We start from the raw sequence: 16,557 nt of genomic DNA, 5'->3' as shown, positions 1-16,557 counted from the left end.
GTCTGCAATATGCTTGGTGCCAATTAGTATAAAATTTGTTTAAAAAAGAATCTAAAAAATCTAATGAAGCTGATTCTATGCTGATTGTTTTTTCCACAGGACATGCTTCTGAAGGGTCCTTACTGGTGAGCTATATGACATGCTACTGTAGCAGTGCATATCGAATAATACAATGTAAACTGTATCTTCTTTCTTGCAGTAATGCTTCAGGCTTCCACCTGTTCCTTTTCCTGCTTAGCTATTCTGCGCTGCTTAAAATAAACACTCCCATACTGAAATGCATGGAACCTGCAGCATCGTGTAGGCATTTCAGATGAGCAGAACATGTATTCTTCCCATATTTAATTATTTTCTTACTCTTTCTTGCCTATCGCTGCAGTGAATTTCAGCTATGATCTTAATCTGATATACTTTCTCATTCTGACTTTTTTTTTTTTTTTTTTTTTTTTTTTTTTTTTTTTAAGTAGAACAGTTTCAATTTGATTTATATGTGTAATATTTTATGTCTAACTGTGAACAGGAGGTTTTCACTGATGTCATGATCCCCACCTGCCAAGCTCTGTTTAAATTTTAATTCAGAAAATGAGCCTGTTAGGGTGAAATAAAAGAGTGTAAAGGAGAAAAACTTGCTAGCTTAGGAACTGCTATGGTACCTTAAGGGTTTGGGCTGCAAGCCATTCTTTTAATCTCTCTTGCAGGGAAAGCCAGAGTCAGCTTTAATTAAAATAAGGTAGGATGTATTTAAGTAGTTATCCCTGCTGCTTATATTCCATACTGCTGCTGCTAGCTAGGGAGAATTGTTCTGTGACATGAACTTTGTCTCAGCAGCAGAAATGGGCTGAGCTTTTGTGACTTTCTTATTTCCCTCTCATCCCTTGCAGAACTATAGGCACAGCAGTGATGGATCCTCCTGAGAAATAGGGATTAGTCAAGTAGAGTGGAGAGGACAGCATCTGAGGGTTGTGAGAGGGAGGTAATGGAGTGGAGATGGGGAGCTCATACCTGAAAAGAGAAAATTTGCAGGGGAAACGCCTGCATTCTGGATGAAGATTAAAGGCACTTGCACACAGAGCTCCATTGCAGATCTTGCTGACAAATCCAGAATTTGGTCTGGCCCCTCTCACTTCCCTTCTCCATTCACAACCACATAAATTTCCCATAAATCTCTCCCTTTTCTTCTTTGTGCAGTTGGAGTAATGTTTATGAATACATCTAGAGAAAGCCATGGAATAGAAAATTCAGTTTTACTCATCCTGCAAATTTCTTGATCTTGAGATCTGACATCTATTTAAATAGTCAGGTGCCCGAATTTTATGGCTTTCTTCAGCTAATCAAGTGTGTGAGTTTGGACAGCAGCACAGGTCTTTGGACTTTTTCTGGGAAAAGTGACTTGATTCTGAAAAACTGGAGGAAAACCAGATGCCTTTATCTTTCTTTATCAATGTATCTCTTTAGTATCACTGCAGCAGCTCCCAGCTGAGCAGATGTTGTCAATAAGCCAGAATGTTTACAGTATCCCCATCCCTTTTGAATTTCGTCAGCTACTACAATGAACAGACTGGTGTATAGTAGATTAAAGATACCTTTAGAGTCAGAATCGTGTATGCAGCCAATAGATTTCTGTGAAAGAACATATGAATGTCTTATTGAGGTCCCTCTTATCTGTGATACTATGTGAAACCTTCATGTGTTCCTTTGTTGTTTGTTGTCCTGCTTGCAAAAGCTCTTATTTAACATATATACTTGAACATCTGCATACTTGGTGTCTAAATTTACTTTTATTACTTACTCATAGTATTTGAATACAAAAATTAAGACCAAGTTACTTTCCTGCTTACTTTGCAGCAAGTCTGTGTGTGTGATGAGCAAACAGACTGTGGGTGGCCTAGGGTAAAATAAAATTTAAGTGCTTGTTTGCAAAGGCAGCTTTCTTCACTTTCAATACATAAACACCTAGCCATGGTCTAGTAGATTTTACCAGTTGGTTTATTTGACATGACAAACAAATATTCCAACAGCTGAATGTAAAACCTTTTTTGGTGCTCACAGGCAATATTGTAAAATTTTTTTGAGTCCTTCATTGTTCAGAACTTATATCTGAGCAAAGTATTTCGGATGCTTGGATTAAAGATTTTGCCACAAGCTCAAATCTTTGTAACTAAATAAAAAAAATAACAAAACAAAATGTTAAGTCCTCTCCTTACTCATTTAGTCTTCAAAAGTAAGTATTCCACAATGAATTAATAACAAGAAAAAAAGAAGTCCTTACCTACTGCTTAAGAGTGATTACTCTTTTGTTGTCCTCTTTCTGTTTGAGCAGACATAATGTACATTTCTAAGATCTCCGATTTCAGAGATTTTAGACCAGTGCTCTCATGTATGAGCTAAAGAAGACCTGAAGTTGTGGCTAAAGTTGTTTAATTGTATCTTTAGCTGTTCCTTGTTCAGTAAGTTCTTACCTCTTTCACGAATAGAAGAGGCATGAGCTCATTACAGAATTTTCTGTTCAAGGTTCTGTTCTGTTCCCCTAAGAACTTTTCTGAAATGGCATTTCTTCTAACAGTGGCTGAACATGATAAATTGAACTATCAATGCTTGACAACAGTTACATCCTTGCCTAGATAAGAGCTTTCTGTTTTATTCTGGTTAAGGGATTCCTGTTTGTTTAGTACTTTCTGTATTCTTTTTGTTTGATAACAAAGAAATAGCACATAACTGTCTGACAATTCAGATGGCTTACCTCACTCATCCTTATTTCGCAAATATTTTTGATTATGCTAACCACAGTCTCCTTATCTGCTTGTTTAAAAATGCTTTGTTTATTCAAGAAGGTGACATGGTAGCACTGAAGGGAGCATTTTAAGTTCAAGATATTTTGGCTCTCACTGTTCTGATTTGAGTGCTTAAATAAAAGCTACTAGCAACCTGGGGAGTGATTTCTGTCATTCTACTGTTCAAGCCAGTCTGTGGCATCAGGAAGAAACTCATGGAACTACTTGACACAGGATGTTAGGTCAACCCTAAAGCTCTTTCTGAGTGCAACGGCGAAACTTCACCATGTAGGCTCTGCACCCAAATTGTTAAAAAATTATAAACCACACTGCTTAAACATGAGCTTGTGCCAAGCTGCTCTAAGCTGCAGTCCATCTGATTTCAGATACTACATGGTCAGCTTCTGAGGGGCCCTGAATCCCTATGAAGGTATGACATCAAAGAAGCTGTGCAAAGGGTCTGGGACTATCGTACAATGATCTGTGGGAAGACAACTTTTGTAAAAATAAAACCCAGAAATTTCACATCAGAGATAAGAAATAGGTGTGAGGCCATGAAGTATCTACTTTGATATTGCTGCAATTTATACATTCTGTAACACTGCTGAGGTTGAGATTTGTGAATTTAAGATATATGTTTCATTTAGGAAAATAGTGTGTTAGATAACATTAATTATATCTGTCTTAAAATCAATCTGTTAGTTTTGACTAACAAACTAACAGGTTTTCATTTCCTCCCAATGATTATTGGCATATAAACATAGTGTCTGATTGTTAGTTAGCAAAGCAATGCTTACATGTTTGTTTTGATGTTTCTGTTAGTTTGCATTTTCTGCAGATGCCATATTTTTTTCTCTTATGTGTGTTCCATTTTGCATAGAATCTGTAATGCAAAGTCAAAGGAAATTTATTGTTAATAGCAAACAGGGGCAAATATTGCTATGGTATTAATCATTGCCATTTGACCTGTGTCTTTCACTAGTTGATTATAGAATTATCTAGATCCATACTACTGTATAGAAAATGTTTTATGATTTTGAAGACTAGAAATGAGCATCTTAAGGAAGGTTCTTGTTTATGTCTGTCTGCTTTTAGTCAGTAACATGTATTTAAGTGTCTCACTGCTATAGGGAATGGTGTTTTCTGAAAGAACAGTAGTCTAAAGTTTGCATATAAAGTTGAACTATAAGTACTTCTGGGTGCGTATTAAATTATGCTGATGATGTGTTTTCCTTGGGGGGAAAAATGTTTTAAGATTTGGTAAACATTGAAGTAAATGATGGTAAAAGGGTAAATGTTTGTAGTTAATTTGCAAAAATGACACCTGAACTTGGTGAACTACAGGAACATATGACCACCCGGATGAAAATTTCAGTCTGATATTTTTTGTGTTTTCTTATTTCCCTGTATTCCTATATTTCCTTATGAAGAGAGGCTGAGGAAGCTGGGGCTAAACCCAGACTGGGGTTTAGTCTGGGGAAAAGGAGGCTGAGGGGAGACCTTGTCACTCTCTTCCAGTATCTGAAGGGTGCTTACAGTGAGAGTGAGGCAGGTCTATTGTCACTGGTGACAAGTGACAGGATGAGGGGAAATGGCCTCAAGTTACGACAAGGTAAGTTTAGGTTGGACGTCAGGAAACACTTCTTTACAGTAAGAGCAGTTAAACACTCCCTGGAATAGGCTCCCCAGGGAGGTGGTTGAGTCACCGTCCCTGGATGTGTTTAAGAGCCATTTGGATGTGGAGGTCAGAGATATGATTTAGCAGATGGTTTTTAGAGTTATGGTACTGTGGTTAGGCTGTGGTTGGACTTGATGATCTTCAAGGTCTTTTCCAGCCTGGATAATTCTATGATTCTATGATTCTATATAAAGAAATTCCCTTTAGACATTCCTTATCTTCACTTAGGTTGATAAATCCCAATGGAAAATTGATTATGTAATTGAAGAAAAAATACAGAAATAATTAGTGAGATTCACAGCCAGATGACATAGCGATCTTAGCCATGCCAAAGGAGGAAAGTCAATTGCTATGATCTACCATAGTAATTAATGTTCCTCTATGTAAGTATGTCAGACCTTACTATGCTCATTTGGACCAGATCAATAAATGATAATGTCAAATAGTTTAAAAAGTGCAACAGTTTTTGTAACCCTCGTAAAAGGGTAGCATACTTTTTGCTAAGACACTACTTATTATTGATTAGTTATTATTCTATGGTGGGAAAGTCATTCTCCTTCATTCTACCCATTCATAAAAGCACACAGAACAAGTACCTTGTGGAATTACAATAAGGTTACTGCAAGCTCATAGATTCCTTTAAGATAGTCTGAGATTTTCAGATGAAAAATTACGCCTTAAAGTAAATATTTATCTAGTAATATTCCTAAGAAAATGCAAACAAGCTCTTCTTCAACTGATGGTATAGAAATGACTATTTATCTGTGTAAAGATGAATTCTTTCTATTTCAAAGGAAGACTGATAACATAAGCTGATCTATCCTTTGTAGCAAAAGCTTGGTCTTGGTCTGGAATTTTTAAATTAACAATGATAACTGTTGAAATAAAACATAACCCAGTGTAACTTCCAAATCCGTTTTAATATTGCTACTCTCTTTTTACAACTGAATTAAGAATATGGTAGAAGTGGCCTAAAATGGGAATAGAGGAGTAAAATTGTCTTTTAAAAATAAACTGACACGTAGCAAAAAGTTTTTGTGAAATTTTTGTCAACTGTCAATAAACGAAAGGAGTGAGGAGTGCAACGGCAAGTAAATCATAGTACCAATAAGTGAAAGGTAGTACACTTCAGATAAAAAAAGTAATTAAAAGCCACAGGTGTACTGAAATTTGATTTTTCAACTCAGCATTTTTATACATAACACACTTAAGAGTGATTAATCAGAAACATTTTTTTTTCTCTTTATTTCTTCCTTTAGAAGAAAAAAAAAACCACAGTTTTTTTCCATAACTAGTTTTAGGGAATGTGTGTGTATGGGAAATCACAGCCTGAACCTTTGATTAATTAGCTGAGGCAAGTGTTGGGTCAGCTGTTGGGAGCACAGGTGAGAGTAATTTAGCTGTGCTCCCTGAAGGGGTGGAGCTCAACTCCACTTCCTCTAAGACCTCATCTAAGGGCTGACCACCACAAAGGCAGTGTCTCTTGGAGATTGCTCCCTGGTGGAGATTGCCCCAGTTTTTACAGCTAAGGCATTGACATTGGTGAGTTTTTCCTTTACAAATAACCTTTTGGATATTTGCTATCATCTTTGTTAACTTCTTCATATCATTCAACCTTACAGTGTGGCTCAAGAAAACAAGTTTCTCCAGGAAAAAGAGCAGTATTGTTGTGTGATCTCCAGAATGTGGGGCAATGTATTTCTGGGAACACTTGTCCACTTTCACTAGTGATGAGACCTTTTTATGAATTCAAAAGCTAGGCTATTTTAAAGTGAATAATCCAGGATAATAAAGAACTTCAGCTTCTGAGATTTAATTCAGACATTTGGCCAAAACATGATTCAGAAGAGGAAGAGAACAAATAGGGATGTTCTGAGATTGGCAGAACAGGGAGCCAAAAATATGGAACAGTATGCGTACAGGAGAGCCAGGCATTAGACAGGAGCTGCATGCACAGTGCATTGAGTAACAAGGAAAAATCTGAGTGTTTAACAGACTTAAAATGCCCTCTCGTTCTCAGCACCCTTCTGTTTTTCGGTGGAAACATAAGTGAAAATAAGATATGTCATTTTTCCAGTTCAATTTAAAGATATTTCAGTCTCACCTCAGAAAGTACTAACTTTCTTCTTGAATTATTCTTTGTGTTCTACTGAGCTTTAAGATGCAGTTCTGCCCCATCACGTGCCTTTTGAACCTTTGCAGGCTCAGGTGATTCTATGCTACTTGAACTTGCCGTCTTGGCCCTATTAATACTTTCATTGCACCAGATGCTTTCCACTATGAGAGAGAGAGAGGGAGGCTGCAGCATAATAAACATTCATTTTTAGGATGTTGGGAATTTCAGGACTGGAAGTAGGAGCCTTTATTCTTGCAGTAAGCTGGTATTTTTAAAGTCAGGTTGAAATAAAAATGTTTATTTTCTTCCTGTACTATGCACTGCAAGTGCATAAGTATCTTTTTCACTTTGAAAGCTAAATACAATGCTAGTGTTGGAATGTTGCTTCCTATGTCACACTTGTGATAGACCAGCTGTGCTTGTTCCAAATGCTACACAATGAATGAGCACCTATATCTCCTCCACAGATCTATTGTAAAAGTCTGATGGGCAAAAGCTTAAAAACTACAAGAAAAATATGTCAAATATTTTAAATTCAGACAGCTTGCAGATCAGCTATGCTTCAAGGTAGCAATCTTTCTATTTTGGCATTTGGAACCAAGAATAATTCCTGGCTTCAGTAGCAATTTAAATATTCCCACTGAATAACTTTTTAGATCAATCTTGTAAATGTTTCTTAAAAAAAAATCAGTAGTAGTATCATATTTTGCCTTGTTGCATTCAGTGATGCAACAGCAAATTCTTTCAATACCCATAGTGACCTATGTTTGAACAAATGAAATGGGAAGTTACATGTTAGGCTCATAGAATCACCAAGGTTTGAAAAGACCTGTAAGATCAATCGTCAGCTAAACACCAACATTTCCCACTAAACCGTGTCCCTCAGTACAGCATTATACAGTATTTGTGTTTCCATAAGCATACATTTTAAATGTTCTTGGGTTGCAAATCACTTTCCTTATGGTGATAAAATTAATATTTTTTTTTTCAGTATTTTGCTACTGTTGTTTCTACAAGGCAACACTTTGTTCTTTCTTTTCCTCTGCTGTTGGTTTTGATCTTGAAAGAAAAAATGGCTTGCAGCTGAGCAACAACAACAATCACAGCCCAGTGAAGCTGTAGTCACTACATCTTCACATGTTCAAGGATGCATGTAAAAAATCTGCTGTTTAATATGTAATGCAGAACAGAGCAGTAGTGGTACTGGGTGATGGCAGGAAGAATAAGCAATTCCTCCTCAAGGGGAAATGTACATTCACTTCAAGGATAGGTTAGGAACATTTTGTGAAGCACATTGTGGCCTCACTTAGAATAACTGTACTAGGAGCGGCTAAGAGAGATTGGAGTTCATGAACTTAAATGCTTCCAGCTCACTCAGTGTAAGAAGCTTGGAATGTGGTGATATCATGGGCGATTTTGCCAAGTGACTTACAGAAATAACTTTTTGTTGTTTGATGAATATTGTTTTCAGAAATTCTTTCATACTTCATGACATTGCATTTGGAAGTGTTCAGCACAGAAGAACACTGAAGATTTCATTTGTAGAACGTGGAAGTGCTTCCATTCCAGTATTTCTTTCTAAGGTTCAAGATGGTTCACTTGATTTGATGTGGTTCACTGCCTATGACTTTCGGTCTGAATTTTTTTGATGCATCTGGAAACAGAAAAATCAGAGAACATCCAGCCGTATAATAATTGAAGCCCTAATCTTCTGCTCATTTATTTATTTATGATCTTTAAAAACGTGTCTCTTATCTATGAACTGTTTTAGCGCTAGGGAACGTATTCCCTGCTGGTTCTTGAGACCTCATCTCTTATTTTGGCAAGTGACTACTTAAGATGCAGTCACTAATCTTACTAAACTTCCAAAAAGAAAATTACACTCACTTTTTTTTTTTTTTTGAATTTATTTTAATTTTTCTCCAACATTTTTCTTCTGCATCTCACAAATGTGTTTAAAAATCTACAGAAAAATATTTTGGATACTTTCTGTCACACTGATGGTTTATTCATCTTTTACAGCAAGCTTGCCAACAACTGTAATTTGGATCACATTGTGAGGTAACTTGAAACCAGAAGACTGTACACAGTGCTTCAGTGATACCAGAAATGTTAATGTAACTACTGGCTCAAATGTTTTCATCCTCATAGGCTGTGTCTGCAGGCCCTATAGAAATATATACTGCCTCCATCACGGATTCCATCTCAAGCTAACAGAGCTTGGGATGAACAACTGCAATAGAATAGTCAAAACCAGGATAAAGTAATTTGGCTGATACACTGGGACTGAGCTCCTGGCACTGTTATTCATCTGGTCTCTGAGCTCCTGGCACCATTATTCATCTGGTCTCTGAGCTCCTGGTACCATTAATCATCTGGTCTCTTCATGTGTCTCAGTGATCATGCTTCAATGATTCAGACTAGCTTACATAAACCATCTGAATATATTGTTCATATTCCTTCAGTCTTTTGACTTCAAACATTCAAACATCACTTTTTGTTTGTTTGTTTTTAGGATATAATAGAATACAACTATCATGACCTGAATGTTCCCCTGCATACCTGGTAGACTTCACCTCAAAACTTCCTGCAGTCCAGAAATGGATATATCCAGTGCATGTCACTGAATGACACAGATATCAAAAAGCTTCTTATGGGGTTGCGTTCATGGTGAGGCAGTCAGGTGTGTCTGGAATATGTGGGAGAGAGAAGCACTGGGAATCATAAAAAAAAATATTCCTGCAAGACTTCCATTCCAGCCCAGACTAAATGATTTTCATTCTATGAGGCTTATTATTGCTTGAAATGGTCTTCTAAATCAGGGAACTATTTTTAAGTGGGGAAAAAAAAATAAATATCCCAGCCTGATAGGAGCTGTGCATTTCATGGTTGTACATTATCATAAAATCATAGAAATGTAGAATGACTTCAATTGGAAGGAACATTAATGATCATATAGTTGGCTCTATGTCCGGGTGGAGGCCGGTAACAAGCGGTGCCCCCCAGGGGTCTGTCTTTAACATCTTTATCAGTGACATCGATGATGGAATCGAGTGCACCCTCAGCAAGTTTGCTGATGACACCAAGCTGAGTTGTGCGGTTGATATGGAGGGAGGTAGGGATGCCATTCAGAGGGACCTTGACAGACTTGAAAGGCGGGCCCGGTTGAACCTAATGAGGTTCAACATGGCAAAGTGCAAGGTTTTGCACTTGGGCTGGAAGAACCCCAGGCACCTGTACAGACTGGGAGGAGTGATCCTTGAGAGCAGCTCGGCAGAGAAGGACCTGGGGGTACTGATGGACAAGAAACTTAACATGAGCCAGCAGTGCGCTCTTGCAGCTCAGAAGACAAATGCTACCCTGGGCTCCATCAGGAGAGGGGTGGCCAGCAGGGACAGGGAAGTGATTCTCCCTTTCTACTCTGCTCTTGTGAGGCCCCACGTGGAGTACTGGGTCCAGATATGGAGCCTTCAGTACAAGAAAGACGTGGAGCTGTTGGAAAGGGTTTAGAGAAGAGCAACAAAGATGATCAGGGGACTGGAGCACCTCCCCTATGAGGACAGGCTGAGGGAGTTGGGCTTGTTCAGCCAGGAGAAAAGAAGTCTGTGGGGTGACCTCATTGCAGTCTTTCAGTACCTGAAGGGAACCTATATTCAGGAGGGGAGTAAACTCTTTGAAAGGGCTTATAATACCAGAACAAGGGGAAATGGATATAAGTTGAAAGAGGATAGATTTAGGTTGGATGTTAGGGGCAAGTTCTTTACTAGGAGAGTGGTGAGGTCCTGGAACAGGGAGGCTGTGGATGCCCCGTCCTTGGAGGTGTTCAAGGCCAGGTTGGATGGAGTCCTGGGCAACCTGATCTAGTAATTGTAGAAGTTTGGTGGCCCTGCCAGGCAGACGGTTGGAACCTCATGATCCTTGAGGTCCCTTCCAACCTGGTTGGAAGACCTCATTCTGTGATTCTGTGATCTGTGATAGTTCCAACATCCCTGCCATGGGCAGAGTTGCCAGCCACTAAATTAGGTTGCCGAAGGCATCCAAAACCTCTCTGGGCAATCTGTTCCTGTGCCTCACTACCCTCTGAGTAAAAAGAACTTCTTCCTTATATCTAACCTAGATCTCTCATCTTTTAATTTAAAGACATTCCTCCTTTTCCTATCACTAAGCATGTAAAAAGATGGTCCCCCTCCTGCTTTTTAGCTCCCTTCAAGTACTGTAAGGCAACAGTGAGGTCTCCCTGGAGCCTTCTCTTCTCCAAGCTAAAGAAGCCCAATTCCCTCATGCTATCTTCATTGGAGAGGCACTCCAACACTTTCATCATCCCCACTGCTCTCTTCTGAACCCACTCCCACAGCTCTGAGACATGGCAAAGCACTTAAGGGAAACAAAAACTCTCATTGCAAATAAAATATTATAGGACAAACTTGTGTGTTAAGAATATTTTATTTTTCATTTGCCACAGATGTTGCTAAATTTTAGCCAACTTGCAATTTTATAGAAAGCAAAGCCTTTTTTTTTTTTTTTTTTTCATTCTAACATGGTACTGGTTAACTCAGTCCTGGTAAAAAGACAAAGCAATGCAGAAGCTTGGAATGAACAAACTCTGTTCCTTCTCATGCAAAAACCCAGCAGAAACCCCAAAAGAGTTATTTTTAGCTTTTGTTTTCTCTCAGGATAGATAAATGGAATCAGCTGTGACAGAGACATGATTGACCAGCATGAATAAGACTGATAAAATCCAGAGCAAACAAACAAAACAAGAGAAGTGTTTGAGAGAATAGGGATTGTTCTATTAGAGCAAATCTAAGGATTCAGGATTCCTCTTTCTCCTGTCTCTGCCATGAAAGTTAAACAATTTTTACACTAATAAGCAGAAGCAGGCACTGTGTTTATACCAGTAGATGTCTGACATGCATGAAAACATTACTTGTTTCTTCTTGTAGCCCTTGAAATGCAAATTTACAAAAACATCAGTTTTTCAAAAGTAGTTGTCAATGATTTAATATTTTCTAATATGTCTGCAGACAGTTGTTTCTGTCTTTGCATCAGCACTCAAACTGTTACAGTCTGGGCACCTTTTCATTAACAGAAATCTTTGTTGTTTTAGTTCAGGAATGACACTGGGCTGGTGAGTCATTCATTTTTTTTTAGTATATCTTAAAGATATGCAGCTCTGATACAGGCAGTGTCTAGTGCAGATATTAAAACCAGAGATGTTACATAAGTCTTGAGCTAACTGTTATTAGACAGTAATGTGCACTGTTAACTTTTCTCTAAAGTACGGACCCCTCCAGCTCTCATATATCACTGTGCATTCAACCATCCTTGCTGCTGAATTGTGTTTGCTGTAGTTCAGTATGTCTGTAAACTCACATTGCTGTTTTGTTTTGATGTTTAACTCTGTGCTTCTTTTCGTGTGTGTGATAATCTATGCCAAGGATGCACAGAAACTCTGGGGCAGACACAATGGGTTACATTTCTGGTTAGTCTCACTTTCACTTCTAATACAGTTAACTCTGAAGATACCCCTCTCACACAAGAAACATGGGTGGGTTTTACCTCTCTATAACTTCATGGCATTAGAGTATATTGTACACCAACATTCACTAGAACCTCATATTTCTGTTTTTTTTTTTTTTTGATGTGCCAGGCCATTGAATCCCCACAGTCCTATAAATCCAATTGTTTATTTTCTCCAATTTTTGGAGGCTGGGCCCCTCTAGTTCTGGTTATTGTATTCATTACTCATCTCTCATGTGTGAGAACCAGAAGGCTCATTGTCAACCTCAGAGATAAGATCAGACCATCTTCTCTGTCTGGAGAACTGCCTGCTGGAAACTGGAGCCACCATTTTCCTGGAAGGACTCCCTCTTGTGATGGTTTACCCATGCCTGTAGGGCTGAGGTGGGTTTCACTTCTTTATTTCTTCTCCACAGTGATACAGGTGAAAATGGAATGTTTTGTGGTGTGTACCCACATTATCTTCTCTCTCTCAAGTAGAGAATACTTACTTCTAAGGGATTAAATTTGTGTTCTAAAAGGTGGAAAGAAAGACACACTGTCTTTGAATTGCATTAACTTCTGGGACACTTTCCCCACACCTGAAACACAGGCCTGTAGGGAGGAAGAAAGACTATCTTTATATTGTCAAGGCTAGCTACTTCATCCACTGTTGGTCTTTCATTATATTTTCAGTTCATGCCTGCCAGAGTGCTGACATACAATACTGGCACATTCCATACAAATCTCTGCCACATAGGCCACATACATTTCCTGTCATCTTGATCTTGGGAGTTGTTATTATCATCCAGGTTAACTCTGTATACCATCTCTACTATAGCCATTTCTTACAAGTACTGGATACCTTTCTCCATGGTGATCCATTTGCCTGGGTTAAATGACAGGTCTTCCTTATAGGATATCTTTCCCTCATGGCTGAAAAGAGTCACCACCATAGAGTGAAAAACTGTGTCTCTTCCAGTTGTTTGTCAATGCCACTTTTCCAAGAAAGAGTTCTCAACTGATTGGCTTCACTGCCCACTACATCCAGGCTACTGGCTTCACCATCCCAGAGCCAGAAAAGCCAGGTGGCAATGTGCTAACCTGGCTGATGGCTGTAATCTTTTCCCAAACCATGCAGCTCACACAGTGTTAGGAATCAGATGGTTTCTGTCTCTCCCTCTTCATCTGCTTTTGTGATGGCCTTGCTCGATCTTCATCATCTTTTCTGAACTTACAAGCTCATCTCTTCGGCAAACATTATGACTTTTATATACTTATTTTTCCATCTTTCTTATATGGTTAACTGTTACTGGCACTAATAGATTCTCTGATTGAACTGTGGGGTTTGTCACAGGGATTGGAGTGACCATGGGACTGGTTGTGAAGATCATGGCAATTGCAGAGCACATCAGAAGGGTTAAAGTAACTGCTGGGTCTGTCAAAAACGTCAGAGCTACTGTGGGACCTGCTGCAGGATCTGGAGCAGCTTCAAGCTCCATCACAGGAGCTGAAGCAGCCACAGGGCTTGTTGCAGGAGTTGGAGCAACTGCAGGACTTGTCAGAGAAGTTGGAGCAACCACAGGGCTTGTTGTATTGTCATCAGATCCAGAGATATTTTCTTCCCCTTGAAGATGCTGAATAGTGTTGAACACAGCTCAGTAGGTGTGGGCCAGGCCCTGGCACACTGCAGTCATTTGGGCCTTTTTAGGATTACCAGTGCCACAGCAGACCTGTCTCCAATATTCTACCAGTTTCTCAGGATCCTGCAGTTGCTCGGAGATGAAGTTCCAAACCACTGGGGGTGCCCACTGCTCTAGGCATCTGCCCATACCATCCCACACTCCCTGCCACTCAGAACTATCCCGCCTTGGGACAGATCTCTGGGTGATATTCTTAAATATTCATTTGATCTTAAACATAGATTGAAATACATTCATGACATGTAGCAGTAGGGACATACTGGTTTGAACATCCACCAGATATTCAAAATACTCAAGAGCTATTATAACTAGCAAGTGATGCACAAGCAATTTGTTCACCATCCCCTGACTGATGACCAGCTAGCTCCTTGAGCATCTGTAGAGAGCAGGATAAACTCTCACCCCCTTCAGAACTCCTTCTACAATGACATTATATGGTATTATATGGGTATTATGGGTATGATATGCTCTTGGCCGGTTTAAGTCAGATGTCCTGGTCATGGTCCCTCCCAGCTCCTTGGGCTTTTCCCTGAGAACAGTGTCAGTTCTGTACAACAATGCTTAGCAGCAACTGTAAACAACGGTGTGTTATTGCCTTTCTTTTTTTTTTTTTGTCCTAGAACCATCCTAGACACTCTGAAGAAAAAACTGTTCCATCCCAGCTGAAAGTAAGACACAGACTTTTCAAACTCCATTAGTATCTGAAGCTTTCATGGCAAGATTTTCTTTAACTTCAAATCGTTTGTCTTTGTGTGGAAGCACAGTGTATTCATACACGCTTCCTACATTAGGTTTCACAGGAACTGTAATGTTTGTATTGAATGTAAAATTGTAAAATTGGTACTGGTGCCTGGTTTGATAAATCCTGCCCCTCTGTGGGCAGCAGCTTTGCAGGAAACCATACTGAGTCCTTCTCTGGGGAAGAGTCTGCAGTGTTTTATGAGCTGGGAGATCAGGAGGGATTTCTGCAAACAATGCAGAGAGGTACTGAGCATGTGTGTGGAGAAAGGCAATTTTACTCTGTAGACTCACAATAGTAACAAATAATTCAAAGCATGACTTCCTTCAGTTTTCTACAAAAAGCATAAACTGAGCGTCCCAGCAAAAATAGAAACTGGTTACTGGTCTATTCAAAAAGTAGGGAGCCAAACAATGGGTGAAGTAAATTATGGTCTGTACTTAGCACTCATAACAGCTACAGGCCTTACAGACAGGCTTTTGAATAAGGAGTGTTTGTGTCAAAATAGAATCTTTGTCCCCAAAGACAATGTTGTTGAGATTTGAACATGTTTTCCTGGCAGACTTTGTGTAGTGACTGCAGGTCTTCTTGTATACTGTGAAGCCTGTGAAGCTTGATGTACTGTTGTAGTTCCAAAAGATGAGGGGGTTTAATGAGTGCTTACCAGTGTATGTGCTTCCCAGTCTCCAAGTGGCAAGTGCAGTATCTGTGTATTTATATTGCTTGTTCACTGTAATAAATGAACATCTTGTTTTCCTTGGGGTAGGTGACACACAAGCTAACTGATTTTATTGGCAAAAAAATGGAATAAAATGCTGAGTTTCTTGGGGGAATCAACATGCTATAGGAGTACTGTGTGGAGCCTCTTTCTGGCTTATCACTGTTAACATATAAATTTAGGTAAGTGTCTTTTATGCATTCACTTTTAACTCTCCAAATTCTCTGACTGTGAGGTTTTCCTTTTAATTCATGTGAATTTTGGAGAAAAGAACGCTGGTTCAGAAAATTGGGAAATTTCACAAGGAAGATCTGTGATCAGTAGCTTTTTGGGGAGGGGAAAGAAAGATAACCAGAGTGATTTGCCTGTCTTAGCCAGAGAGCAATAGTAGTCTTACTTATGTTGTAAAACTGGGTATAGCAACTACAAGTAATCTACTGTTCTTTTGTCCATTCTAAGAAGGTTTTCCATGTCAAAGGACTTGGAAAGATGACATCATTTTTCATGCATTGAAGAAAGTATGTCAGAACTCAAATAATACAGTAAACTGTTTGTCATTGTTCTTTCCAATGCAGTACTTATTCTTTTAAGTGATCCTTCATTTCTTACAAATTGTTTTGGTTTGGTTTGTTTTTCTTCTGCATGGCTTGTCTTAATGAAAATTGATGAGTCTCTCTTCTGCTAGCTGGAGTTCTAGAGCATGACAGACTTGATTGTTGCAGTTTATTTTAAATTAGCCACTGAAATGGCTTTATGCATTAAGGGGCAACACCTCCTGGCCAAGAACCTGCACAAAAAATAGCAGCTTCATTTATATATATGTATGCATATTTTATATTAAACTTAAAGCAGTAAAAAAGCACACTGGAATCTGTTTTACAATCTAGTCCCACTTGGCAACCATGCTGTCCATTAAATCCTTTTTCAATAAGGCTGCACAAGAAAATTCTACTCTCACTGCTACAGCATTTTAAACATTAGAAGACCTACTACAGATGATCCTAGTTCTTGTGAGATAACAGATACCATATGAGTTTCCATTCTTACGTGATAAATGAAATGGATTCAGTTTAAGGCTTAACTTTAAGTAAAAAGTAGATCTAGATTTGTTATATAACAGCAATAGTAATTAAATGATGTGATTATTCTCTGAAGAAAAAATCCTGGCTTAAAAATGCATGAAAACAGTAATATTCAAAGGGTTTTATTTTTCCAGCAATCAAATCAACAAAAATCCACTGTTGGTAAAGTCTTTCTTTTCTGTGGATCACATCTGCTGCCATGAATTAGAGAGACTTTTCTGAAATACGAAAGGAAGACAAAATAAACAGAG

Source organism: Coturnix japonica, chromosome 1, assembly GCF_001577835.2.
Source record: "Coturnix japonica isolate 7356 chromosome 1, Coturnix japonica 2.1, whole genome shotgun sequence".
Lineage (NCBI taxonomy): Eukaryota > Metazoa > Chordata > Aves > Galliformes > Phasianidae > Coturnix > Coturnix japonica.
This window is presented reverse-complemented; position numbering follows the sequence as displayed.